Source organism: Perca fluviatilis, chromosome 23 (assembly GCF_010015445.1).
Source record: "Perca fluviatilis chromosome 23, GENO_Pfluv_1.0, whole genome shotgun sequence".
NCBI classification, from domain to species: Eukaryota; Metazoa; Chordata; class Actinopteri; order Perciformes; family Percidae; genus Perca; species Perca fluviatilis.
The window spans coordinates 8,624,765-8,638,902 of NC_053134.1; the positions used below are offsets into that span (position 1 = coordinate 8,624,765).

The 14,138-nt window shown below is 40.6% G+C and overlaps 1 protein-coding gene across 13 annotated transcripts in view; it reads right to left on the minus strand.

The window, feature by feature from the left end:
- Positions 1-14,138, minus strand: part of ppfia2 (PTPRF interacting protein alpha 2) — a 228,669-nt gene that overhangs the window by 59,523 nt on the left and 155,008 nt on the right. The gene's annotated exons all lie outside the window — the stretch shown is intronic.

Genomic DNA, 14,138 nt, shown 5'->3' on the forward strand with positions numbered 1-14,138 from the left:
TGGGTCAGCATCACACACACTCTGCAACAGCCCTCCATGGTGTAAGGTACAGTGATGCAATACAATATAAAGCAGCAGGGCTCGTAGGATGCTAGTTGGCTGTAAGCAGACAGCGAGGAATGAATATATAAAGAAGAAAATCAAATCACTAATAAAAACTTCTACTGCAAGTAATTTATGTTACTTGCAGTTTTAAGGCTTCCTGGCAACCACAACCAAGTCCCCTTAGCAACATGTGTCCTTAATACTAGAGCTGGGGCAACATTCGACTTTTGAGACCAATACCTACGTCAATATTTTAGAGTTTAAATTACAATGATAATGACATATTAACTGATATTCATTTAATTACAGTACATCAGAAGAAATTTTAAATTTTGAATGGATATTGGATATATGTACCATATTATATAAGTAAAGTCAAACATCAAAGCTGCTGAAATAGACAAGAATTGTTCAGGAAAGCACAATTATATGTAACTAAGTAATACAATAGTCATATAGGCTAAGATTAATACAGACTTTAGATCACAATTAAGCTTGACCACAATGCCATCTCTTCTATTACAGCAATTATACAGACATTTTAAATCAAAAGCAATCTATTCACATAAACTGCAACAAAATCAAGGTAGTTCCAGACAAGTATGGGTCAAAAATGACCCAAGAAAATCTAACAGTTCCTTAGTGACAGACACAGATGTAGGTTGTTCCCCCTCTGGCTAACACACTAATTTGCATACAAAGCATATAAAATACATTATGTGTTATTCTTTTGTGTTAAGATGCTCTTACTGACTTAATTTATCTAATAAAGGAATTCTATTAAGAACAGGTCAGCCATGCCATTACATCTGGGAACAAAGGTTCAATCCATCGTACAATAAAGGGAAATGATTGAATGGTCTAACGGTAATCTGTGGGAGAAAGAGAATTGGCTCCATACGGTGGTGCCGGCACGATGCCAGGTGTAGTAGATTTACACATAAAGCACCGAGGTGCAGCAAAAGAGAGTACTACAGACAGAGCACGGCACTATAACAGCTGAGATGATAGACCGTGTGGCTGCTCTGTGTGTGATGGAGCTGGACAGCAGATTGCAGTTTTAGTCATATTTTTTTGAAAAATAATAAATCATTTCACAGTTTGAGCTCAACTTCTATGAGCAGATTAGACTGAAGGCCACAAAATATGGAAATGAGAATGTAGGCATTACCAACACTACTACAACAACTACTATTACTACTAGTAGTAGTAGTAGTACTACTGCTACTACTACTGCTAGTACAGATGATAAAAATAATAAGAATAATGATACAGAAGATGAATAAGAAGAATAAAGAGAAAAGGGAAAAGGAGGGGGAATAATTAGAAGATGGAAAAGTAGTAAGAGAAGAAGAGGAGAAGAAGTAGAAGAAGAAGGAGGAAGAGGAGGGTATAGAATGAGAGGGAGGGGGGAAAGGGGGAAGGGAAAGAGAAAAAGAAGGAACAGGAGGAAGATTAGGAGGAGAAAAAGGTGGTGGGAGAGGAAGAAAAACGAGGAGAAGAAGAAGAAGAAATAAGCAAGTTAAGGGAAAAAGAAAAAGCAACAGAAGGAGAACAAAAAAAGAGGAGGGAAAGAAAAAGAGAGGAAGAAGAAGAGGAGGGAATGAAGAAAAAATACTGGCTCCACAAGAGCAGAGTAGCTCATCTCCATTTAGGATGTAAAAATTCAAATAACCATGCCTATGATGTAGCTTAGAGCTCACACAGAGAACACACCACACTGTTCCAAAGAGTCACACATCTTTGAGGGTTTGTCTCAAATGGTCAAAAATATGCAAGAACAAATGCAAACGTTTGCTTAATGTGACCAGTAATTCCGAAACGCACTGGCCTGTCATGACATTTCCTTGGTCTCCTCTGCCAGACCACCAGCTTTGCTCTCTCTGTGTGTCTCAGTCCATTTTTCTGCAGATGGATACTGACAAAAGATTTAGATACGCCTGAACTACAATTATACACCAATTACTGTCTGGTCACCCTGCTGCTCCTCTCCAGACCCTAAACACAAAAACCATCTCCCACCACTGTTGTTTTCCAAAACACTTTGGATCCACAAACTCACTCAGGAATTCGTAGCTATATGCCTGCGACAACCATCAGAGGACGAGAGACAGCCTGTCGCTTAGGTAGACTTCAAACCTTTGTCCCCTTCATCCCAGTCTACATTATGCAGAGACGTCTCTGGAGTGGGTCATATCAGGCAGGTACAAAGGGATCAAACGGAGACACGGCTGTCTCAATGGGACTTCTGAGTGATGGGACAGCTTGCGTTACATTTTAATTTACAACTGGTTGATGTGACACAATAACCAGAATGCTCTGTGTTTGATTTCAGAACCAAAATGGGGAAATGTATTTATTTGAGCGTGCAAAATTGAGTATTGCAAAAGCCTGCTTCACAATGACAATGGGTTCAGTTTATATTGATTTTGTAAATCCTTTCCACATAAATACTCAAGGACTACAACATCGATTGACAAAAGATTAATAACCCAGTGTAATAATCCACTATTTTAATAATTGTTTAGTAATTTGTCAAGAAAAAAGGTCAAGTATCAGCTTGTTCTGGCTTTTTGGAAGTCCAGATGTGTTTTTCTCTGTTTCATTACTGTAAATTAAATATTGTTGGGTTTTGGACTGTTAATCGGACAAAACAAGCAATTCAAAGACATCACCGTGTGTTCTCATAATAGCATAATAATAATGTAACTCATAATAGCCACTTTTCAGTATTTCCTGAAATTTTATAGACCAAACAATCAATTGATTTAAAAACAAACAAACATGGCAAACAAATCAATAATGAAAATGAGTTGCAGCAGTGTTATTTTCACTTTACTTATATAGCACTTGTGACTAAATTAAAATGTGTTTGACGTAAAAATAAAATCAAATCAATTCTCAAAAGCTGTCAGATAAATACAACTCGTGATCTGTATCTGAGTACACATTGTAATTCTGAGTCTGTACAGCATCTGCCCTTCAGGAGACAAGAACAATGACTTACAGACAAACTCCAGGGAGCATGACAATATTGTCTCATAGCTACAGTAGTGCAACAAATCCTTATAGATCTTATAAAGCGACAAATCCTCTGCAAAGACACCATGACAATCCTACTGACTCTCACTCTGTATTATGAATGAAGGCTTCAAAAAAGTCAAGTGGATTTACTTCTGTAATCACAGGTAGTCATAAAATGCAGCGTACAGGCAGAGGAACAAGGCTTGATGGGATGAATGGTGGGACATCCCAGAGCTACAGGCTTTGGCCATGCTTGTCTTGGAATCTTTACTGGACCTGAACTCTGGTGGGACAGCCAACCAATCTGTATTGATCAAGATCGGATATTTTGGCATATTTCAGCATCTCAGTTCATTTCACAAGTGGACTGCTGCAGGCAGCTGTCCGAGCAGCAGCAGGGGGTGTGAAAGCAGTTACAAAAATGTGGACGCCCGGAGTGGTCGTGACTGTAAAATGTTTCTGGCCTGTTGTCTTGGGATCATAACTAAATCAAAACATCTGCATTCTCAGGATCATGATTTTATTATCTCATAATGAATTAACATTATGCAGCGCTCATGCCAGTTTGTTAGATACAGATGTACAATCTCATTCTATCCCATTAAACAGCCTTGCTGTCTGTCTGATCTGGTAAAACTTCTGTTAACAAGATGAAGCAGTCAAATTATTATATCAAGCCACTTGAGACTACTTGACAAAGCCAGGCCTGACATAGCCAAGACCAATACAAACCTAACTGTAACTGGTTTGCAAAATTCAAGAAGCCAAATGTTAAACTGTCAGGACAAATATGTCTATTATATGTAAGGGCTTGCTGAGTTAAGATTATCTACAGAGGAAGATCAGGTCAACTGTTACGACCCAGCTGTAACCATAGTAACAGGACATGAGGGGGGAGTGTTGGTGTTGTAACCAAGTCATCTATATTGAGAGTTGAGCTATAATGGACCAAAACAATGGAAGGACAGAGAAAGAGATTCAAGCTTTCGTTTTACTTTTTATACAATAATTAAAAATGTGTAAAGAAAATACATGTTGCTTTATTTATATTGTATATTACCATATATACATATTTGCTTTGCTACATTTTCAGTATCCTATTGTTCTGTGGCTGTCAAAATGATCCCCATTCTGCAACGTGACCATTAAACTTCCGTTCTATGCTAAATCATCTTGAAAATCATCTGAAAATTAAGCTATAGTCTCATTATAAAACAACACCTCGTTGCCATTTTCTAAACTTGGTTTGTACAGTAGATCAGGCACAACAAAAGAAGCTTAGAGTTTATAAATGTCCCTCCCAGAGAAGTGTAGCTAATCACAGTCACCTCCTCTTAAGAAAAAGCCCTTCTGCAAATTGCATCCTTTGTTTTAATACTTGTGAGACCCAACAATCCCCTGCTAGTGCCCCGACGCTGCTGGTAAGCTTTGATTTCCTCAGCAACAGTATACAGTCTACTCCTCTCTCTGGAGCTCTTCTTTAAACCAGCCATCTCAGAGCAATCTTTTCTCTCGTAGAGCTGAGTTAAAGAAAATGCTATGACCCCAGGGGTGAGGAAATGTTTTTAAAACTGCCTCTTCTTAAAGGCCACACTGGCAGGAACTTGACAGATTATGGGCTCCACTGAAACAACATTTCACATACTATTGTGGCTTCCAGAAGATCCACAAAATAACTGCTCTAACTACTATCTTTCCATTGCACAGAGAGAAGTTGTAACAAATGCAAGAGCTTGATTCATAAAGCAAGTGGATGTTGGTTTGTGTGACACTGGGAACGTTTGTAACCTAGCAGAGATCTTTTCTTGGCAGTCACCTACAGACAGCATGAAATACATATTCTAAAACTAAATTACAATAAGAATTTATTAAATTCTACCAAAAGCTTTTAAAAATAAATGTCCCTTTCTTATCACACTTCATCATATAATTTTCTATTTTACGGTTATTTGCAACATCCCCGCAAATAAACAATACGAGGTGTAACTTATGCTTAACCAGAGTTGCTTACAGTGTATCCTGGTCACACTGAATTATTCACAACATTGGAAATGGGGCAAATGGAAGTTTTTTCCCATTCAATGATATTTATTTTGCTCTATCTCTCAACGTAAACACAACCTGGTGCATTTTTATTCCCAGGAAACGCTGCGTCCAGGCACTGCTCTCATAAATAACCTGAAAATGGGATAGTACGAAAGAAAAGATAGAGAGAAGCGAATGGCTGAATGCACTGTGGTGGAATTGCGATTCAGTGAGCACGAAGAGTCCTGGTATATAAATAAAAAGGTGAAGATGCACATACTGGGGATTGCGTGACAGAGCATCTTACTGTAAGCGCATCAGTTAAGTGAACTTTCACCTCTGCTGTGGTTCTACAGGTCGAGCTGCGGTCAAGGGTGATCAGTACACACACACACACACACACACACACACACACACACACACACACACACACACACACACACACACACACACACACACACACACACACACACACACACACACACACACACACACTCTCTGGAGGATGGATACCCGAACCGAGCACGTAGGGACCCGACGGGCTGGGTTCGGACAGATATTTAGAAATGGTTCGGGTCGGGCTCGGTCACATCAGCGGCATTGAACATTTAAAATTTTAAAACAGCTGATTATGTAGGTGCGCGCCTGTGTTAACGTGTGCTCGTTGCCCCGTGTGCGCTGATGCGCTCATCTGTTGACATTTCCGAATGCCTTACTACAGTTGCTTAATAAAAGCAGGCTTTCCACACAAACAAACGTACATGTGTCATTAGTATGAGGAAAAAAAACGAGATTTTAACTGTGTCGAGCTCGGGCATGAATATCTTAATGCCTGTCTGGCTCGGGCCGGGTTCGGCTACTGCTCTGTCGGACGCGGGCTGGGCTCGGACAGAAAAGTGCGGCCTGATCCGCGCTCTAACACGCGCACGCACGCACACACACACACACACACACACACACACACACACACTGTGGGGCCCTGGGGATGTTTCAGAACTCCCTCAGGGGAAGTGATGAGAGCAGTGCTGACATTCCTTGATGTGGCCAACTGCCGCCCAGCTGTGAACAGCAGCGACATCTCTTAACAAAAGCAGATCAGCGGTTTATGATGATGAGGAGGTTCTAATTCTTGAGTCGGCTGTTAAATGAGAAAAAAAAAACTGGTGTAAGCTACAGTGTGTTAGGGTGAATACTGCGTAGCTTTTTAACGCTTTCTTTCAAAATGTTATCCAAGGTCATTTCATCAGTGGCACAGCTTTAATTTATACTCCATTCAAAAAGCTGGGAAGTATAACATTCCACTTGGATGGGCTGAGGCTTTGCTCAAAGCCTCTCTCTAGCACTATTTTACCCATGACCTGCTGGACCATTACCCCCCCTCCCACACACACACACACACACCTCCCTCTATTCCCCATGTCATTACCAGAGCAAACTGCCTAGCACTGCAATATGTCAGGTTGTGTGCATGCGTGCGTGCGTGCGTGCGTGCGTGAGAGAGCATGGAGTCTGCCTAGAAGGTAAACTCTAAATGAGATGGTGGACAAGGTTTCCTCCCCGAGTGGGCCGACTGATTTTTTTATTTTTATATTGAGGTGTGCTTCTGCAGGAGGGTCATGCTTTCAGGCTAAAAACAAACCCTGGCAATTGCGCATCACTCTCAGGAGAGACAGAGAAGTGGTGGTGTGATTGACGGCACGCTGACTCACCAAGTGAAACACAGAGAGCAGCTCGAAAAGAAGCAGAAAAAATTGCCGTCGTGTGATGAGGACGCTGCCAGCCAAGCCTCAGGAATCTTTGCGAAGGAACGGATGATGAGCAATGTCATCTGAAACCAACAGCAGATTCTCAAAAGCCTTAAATGAGATTAAAAATGAGTCGTTAAGAGTGCATAGTGAATCTCTTCCCAAGAATAAATTAAGACAAATTCTGACAACTTTCATAGCAAGAAGCTTTGAAACAGAAAAAGGAGCCCTTTGTGAATGCACCGTGACTCTTATTTGGAGTACTTAAAAAACACTCTGGGAATGTACCACATAATGATGAGCAACAAGCACAAACAGACGCCTTATTGTTATACTTGTGCTTTTTTTCAATTGCTACATCTGAGTTTCTGAAAGCTCCATTATACTGTAGCTCTAATATTTGATAAACTGTTATATTTACAGTGTTAGACCAAAGGGAGGACAGGACAGAGGGTGGTTATGAATAAATGATGAGATGAGCCTCCTGCTATTAATACAAATGCTGAATTTCCCAGAGTTAATAAATGTCGACACATGCAAGAGAGTGATGCTGCATTAAAGTGGACTTATCTCACTATAATCACATTTGACCATTTAGATCAAATAAATGAAAACCTTCAGCTCAATCAAGTCCCATGGAGCAGGTGTAGGGAATTAGAAAGATTTGTCAATAGAGTCGCTTTAAGTTGTTTTAAACCGACTGACTATTCTGAAGCTGTTTGTTCCAGAGAGAATGGACATCAATTATATCAATCACACAACAACACCAGCAGCAGATCACCCATGACCAGTGGCAGCAGGATTCTTGGCCTACATCTTGCTGATAAAGGAGGATCGGTCACAGAGGACCTATATGGGACAGCGAGGAGCCAGAGAGACCATAAAGAACCGCAGCTGCCCATGAGTTTCAGCTAAGCCAGCAGGCTCATTTCCTTCGCTTTAAATATTCAAGAAGGTTACACCCGTGCTGAGCGAGCATCTCTTCTTCTTCACAGCGACATGCGGGTGTGTTGATTTCAAGGTGGGCGGCAAGTTTCACAACAGCAGCCAGCGTGCTTCTATCAATGACGCCTCTTCAGGAACCAAGGTAGATGCTTTTCATCTATGTATCCGTCAAAAATAACGCAGAGGACATCCACCGACTCTACTCACAATCAAACTATTGCTATTGCCGATGTGAGATCCTCAAAGGCATGAATATTCCAGTGTTTGTGGGCTCACACGTCCTTTTATTCTCTGAAGAAACTGGCAGGTTGTAAAGCCATCACACCTTCAAAAAGCTGCTCAAACCAAAGAATGTATGATACAGTATAGATGCAAAGAAGCTGTAGGGGGCCATTGTAAAAAACATCAAGCTGGATTGTATTTTCCATGCTTTCACAACACAAGAAAAACAATCAACTTCATAAAGCAATATGCCTGTCTGATTTTATATCTCTTTGTACATGTCCGCCACAAAAATCCACATCAAATCTAATGGCACTTCCCAAAGGTTGATCATTTATGCATAATAAACCAAGCTGAAATTAATCATTCACAATGAGCCATTAACTTAAAACGAGCCAGCCATGAATAAAAGGAAACCACTGAGTTTTCTCGGTTGAATAATGCATTGATTTTGTACAGCCTGATTGCCTGTGATTATTTTTGGAATTGGACAAACTTTTTAAGAAATGCGCTACAAGAGACACAAAAAAAAGCCAGTTCATGAAAAGGACAATGAATGGTTGTCCTAAATGGACTTAGCATGACACTGTTGTGATGTTATATCAGGGCAGTGGGGGACTGGTCCTTGCACTGATGCCTTTAATGGCACCACATGAAAACAACAGCAGAATGAAAAACAACTACTTGTACATGGGAGATGATTATTTCAGGGAAAGCAAAGCAGACATGTACAGCAGACCAAAAAAAAGAAGAAAAAAAAGGCAAATGAAAGGTTGGTAAGGGAGTTTGTGTGAGAGAGGTTTGATGGCATTGAGGGTAGGAGGGGGGTGATTTACAATAACCTTTAGCTGGCGAGGTAAGAGGGGTCGTCTATAATATAAAGGCCCCTTGAGGCAAAGTATAAATCTGAGAGTGCAAATTACAGCCTGACAATTTACTGCCCTTCAAGCGGCTAATAACTAATTTGGATCCCTTTAAACTCCTGTACGAGGACCTGCCACACCTTCATATAGCCTCCCATTACAACATCTGCCACTTCCTTCAACCTCTGACCTCCAAAATTTAAGAGATGAAGGCTGTGTAAGAATTAAATAAAAAGGGACATTTTTTGGGAGGAAATTGGGAGAAAAGTGGGAGGAATTATTTTGTACTCAAGCAAAAGCATTTCATTTTCTGCAGTTTCAAGACTTGAAAGGACATGGAATTGTCATGGTTGAAACATCTGAAAATATCAGGTTCTTTGGTAAAAAAGTCACAAGACTGTGTGCAAAAAAAAAAGTAAGTAGAGAAGAACATTTGTCAGTTAAAATCTGTTGACTTTCAGAATTTAAGTCACTGAGTCAGTTTACATGCACACCAATTTTCCACTATTATTCAGAATATGACAATATTCCGAATTTGATACAGGTCATGTAAACAGCATATTCCGGTTGGGTATTCCGAATAAGGCCTTTTTCCGAATCTAGCATTTTCCGATTAAGACGTGGAATAATCCAGGATTCATTCGGGTTTTAGAGGCTTTCTTTGGACACGTATACAGCGCATTTGGAATATGCGTCTCGATCAGGGTTTTTACCGCAGTTTACGGCGTCTTGCCGTTTGCGGCTTATGGTCAGCTCTGTGCGTTGCTATGGTGGCTGTACACCACATGTGTCAAACTCAAGTCCGGCCCCTTGCAAATTTTGATCCGGCCTGCATTTCAATTTAGGTTCACAGCTACTTTTGGCCCGACTAGTTGTGTACCACACCAACAAAAAAAAAAATCTGTTTCATCAATTTTTTATGCTTTATTTATGAGATACTGCCGTGCAGAATTGGACATATTTGCCTCCTTTGAGACTCAGAATTCCCTGCAGAAGCTGATAGTTCTTTAATATGCAGGCTGTGAAACTTTTAAACTGCTTTTAAAAATGTTATGTTTGTTTTTTATTTTTGTTATATTTGCTAAATTCTATGATGGCTAAGAAACTTTTTTGCTGACTTTTTTTTAGGGTTTATGTCGACTTTTTTTGTTAAATAAAAGCATGTCAATAAACATAACATGTCTGGCCCTTATTGTGATTGTCATTTCCAGTGTGGCCCTTATTGAAATTGAGTTTGACACCCCTGCTGTACACTGTACAAGGAGAAACACAGCTACTTTTGAACATTATCAACAGGTTTTTGGATATGCGCACACCTCGCTATGCTGAACATTTCAAGAAGCTGGTTGAAGGAATGAAAGAGGGACGCTGTGTTCGCACGGTCCAAAAGGTCCGCCACCGATGGAAAACTTTGAAAAAAATTGTATTTTGCAGGGCTACATGCAAACGGGAATATTAGTGGAATATTTACTTTCAGTAGCCATGTAAACAGTTTAGTCAGAATATCGTCTTTTTCGGAATAAGGGCAAAAAACGGAATATTATGTGCATATAAACGTAGTCAATGTGAGATGAATTGAACAACTATGGGGCAATGTTTTGTTTCTAAGCCTTCTGAATTTGCTCCAGCTTTGACTAGCTTCTTCTACATGTATATAGAAACAGTTGCTATGGCTCATGGGTATTGTAGTATTTAGAGCCATTCCTCAAGTGCTGTCAGCACAGAAGAGCTCCTCTAACAAATAGAAGATCGACATGGATGTGTGTGTCTGTGGAGTTCTGTCTGGGGACAGCAAAGTCAAGGTAAAGAAGACTCATCTTGAGCGCCCAGATAGCTCAGTTGGTACAGCGGGCGCACATATATAGAGGTTTAGTCCTCAGCGCAGCGGTGCGGGGTTCGACTCCGACCTCGGCTCTTTGCTGCATGTCATTCCTCCTCTCTCTCCCCTTTCATGTCTTCATCTATCCTGTCAAATAAAGGCTTAAAATGCCCAAAAAATTATCTTTAAAAAAGAAGCCTCATCTCAAGACAGATTATTTGGCTTTCATTGGGGAAATGGGAGTGAGGCTATCAAAGAAAGTATCCCATAGACATCCCTTCTCCAATACATGTGCTCTCTCGACGTGATTATCTCAGCTCCAATGTATGATTCCCTGACATAAATTGATGCCACTGCAATGCATGGTGATACTGTGCCCATATTAAAAAGGTCAGAGTGTTTTATTACGTGATGAGAATGCCTTCTCAATGTTTTCCAAATGTAATGTTCTGTCACACTCTTCTCATCTGCTCCCAATAACGCCAAGCATCCAGGCAGCAACGGAGCTGCATATCGCTGTGAAACACCCAAACAAGCATGGCCGGAAATGTCACACCATCCATCATCTATTACCCATGGAGAACCAAACGCTCCAAAAGGGACAAATATTTTATGTTTTTTTTCTTTTTTTCCCATGACACAACAGCAGCAGGCTGGCTCTCGGTTGATGTGCTTTGACTGCTGTTCGCCTTGTACAGCAGGAGGAGATGATTTCCATGGCTGACGACCCTGTGTCCTTTTAGTCCAGATTAGCTGGCAAATAGGATTATTGTTTTGTCTAAGGGCTGCAACTAACCGCTATTTTCATTAGCCCTTTGAACCCTATTCTGTTTGGTTTTGTTTTCACTGCCTCTTTTACAGGCTTTTGGCAAGGTCATAATAAATAGTCACAGGAGACTGTCGACCCCATAGGTTGTTTATAGAAGCAGCAATTATGACCCATATTTACGTTTATTGGTAGGTGGCATCTTTTAGTGGCCATAGTAATAATGATGAGAAATCATGTATCGTGGTATTATGACCCAGAAAGTCCGTTAAGGGTGGGTGGGAGGCACGGGGTGGATGGGTCAAACACACACACACACACACACACACACACACACACACACACACACACACACACACACACACACACACACACACACACACACACACACACACACACACACACACACACACACACACACACACACACACACACACACACACAGGACTTCCACCCAGGAGACCAGTGTTTGTGTCCCGACTGAAATCTGTTTAAAAATAAAAAGTTATTTTAACTTTAACAAACGGAACTACATCACGTTTTGTGTCACGTGCGTAATTACAGCATGGAAGAACGCACACAAGTGAAGCAATGTAACAAAGATACTGGTTTTAACCCAAAACCACGATCTTTTTCTGAGCTTAAGTAGTATTGTTGCCTAAATCTAACCAAGTAGTTTTTCTGCCTCGACCTAACCAAACTGTGACCGTTTCACATTGTTAATGACGTGTTTAAAACGGTGACCATTATGTTCTGTGGTTCAGTTAGAAGGTTGGAACAAACAGCCTATGTGGTCGTATGGTTTGGACGACTGTTGGAGGAAGTTTGTTTTTTCTGTATATTAAGGTTTTCAACACACAATATAGCAATGTCATAATATCAGCATATGAATGGATAGAGGAGAATGACAGTTTTTAGGAATATTAGAACCATCTTGGTACTGTCAAAAAGTAACGTGAACAGGAAGTACTAAATTCTTTAGCTTTGTTCTCCAATGTCTTACTGCACCCTAATTCTAAGCAGGTTTCTGTATGTATGTGGGGAATAAAAATGTCAAAATTAAGTATACTCAAAAGAGTCATGCATACAAAAGATTTGTGCTGATGATGGACCCACAATGCAATGCACAAAGGAAAGGAGTTACTGAAGAGAAAGTTTACGTTTAAAAACTAAGTGCATTTTAATATAAAGTATAAAGCGGAGACTACCAACAAGATTAATAGTCTGTCAAACTGCAACAATTAATTGACTGATTGTTTCAACCCTAATTTCTGGTTTGATGTTTGTTCAGAGGAGTAGAATGAGAGGCTAAACTGTGAACAGAGGTCCAGTGAGGCGCAGGCATGTTTTACAGCACCAGGCGCCTGAAATGAGACAAATCTATTTAAAAGAAGACACATTGCTGCTACACTGCAAGGGCAGATGAATGGACATTGCTGAGATGAAAGCCACAGAACATGCGCCTCGGCGTTGTATTGTAAATCAAAGTCCAGTTGCCAGATAAGCATGGCAATTTTAGTTAGGCAGATAACCAAGCGAGAAACTGAGCTGTTTGGAGAGATGCCACATTTGGAAAAATTCATCAGACAAGTGGTGGGATTTGCAAAGAATACAGTAGGGAGAGAGGGTGGGCTTTGGACCACTGATGATTCAATCCCTGTCCATGCAGATAACAGCCAGCGACAGCCATGATAAACAAAACGCCCTCTGTGCATCAAAGGAGGTCTGATTTTCACTTCTCGCTGATATGAAAGAGATCGGTAAGATCAGGAAAACGTCATCGCGGGAATCTTGAAGGACTGCACCAAGCCCTAAGCGTGAAGCTGGTTTAGAGGGAATACGACAGAAAAACATGGAATCCATACAAATATATAGAGCTAGATCTTCAGGCTTAGGCATAGAGAGGCGACTCCCATCTCACTGATGTAGGCGGTGAATGCAGCAGACATGAAATAGGCGATTTGTACTTTCTTGACCCCTGGTCATTTCCTTCTCCTCCTCTCCTACTTTGCGGCCTTGGTGTTTTGTCTAAAATGGGGGCTGAAAAGCGAGCTCAGGGCCCTACTGACCTGAACATTGCCTTCATTTATCACAGACCCTTGAAAGCAAAGCAATCTAAAACTCAAAGATTAAATTGAAAAACCTTTGAAAATAAGGCGCGATAGGGTAAAGCTGCGCAAGAAGAAGACAAGATTAAAATATGTCTGAGATATTACTGAATTACTACCCAGCTTTTTTTTCTGCACAGAACAACTTTTAACTGCTTCATTGTCTCTATAGCTCTCAAGGGGTAGTTGTATCATATCTATACAAGTTAGGACTTATCCATTAACATTCACTACTATTTGACGACACCGATGAGAGGGTAAGATGGCCTAATGGCACCTCAAACCATCAAGGTGATCATATAAACTCCAAAGCCAGTTTATAGTCGACTGTAAAACATTGTGTGTTGTGTAGTTTTAATGTCTATTTAGTCCTGGATACAGCATTAAAGCTAAATGGCTTGTAAATATCAAACAGCATGAATTAACAATTACCTTCTAAGCATTTTGAACCGAGGACGGCATTTTAGAGCAGCAGAGTGAACAGTGCACAGGGAGAGATTACAGTTCTTCATCAGCACCACTGGCATTTCACAGTTATTGCTTTAAAGGTTTAGTCCACCCAAATGACCAAAAATA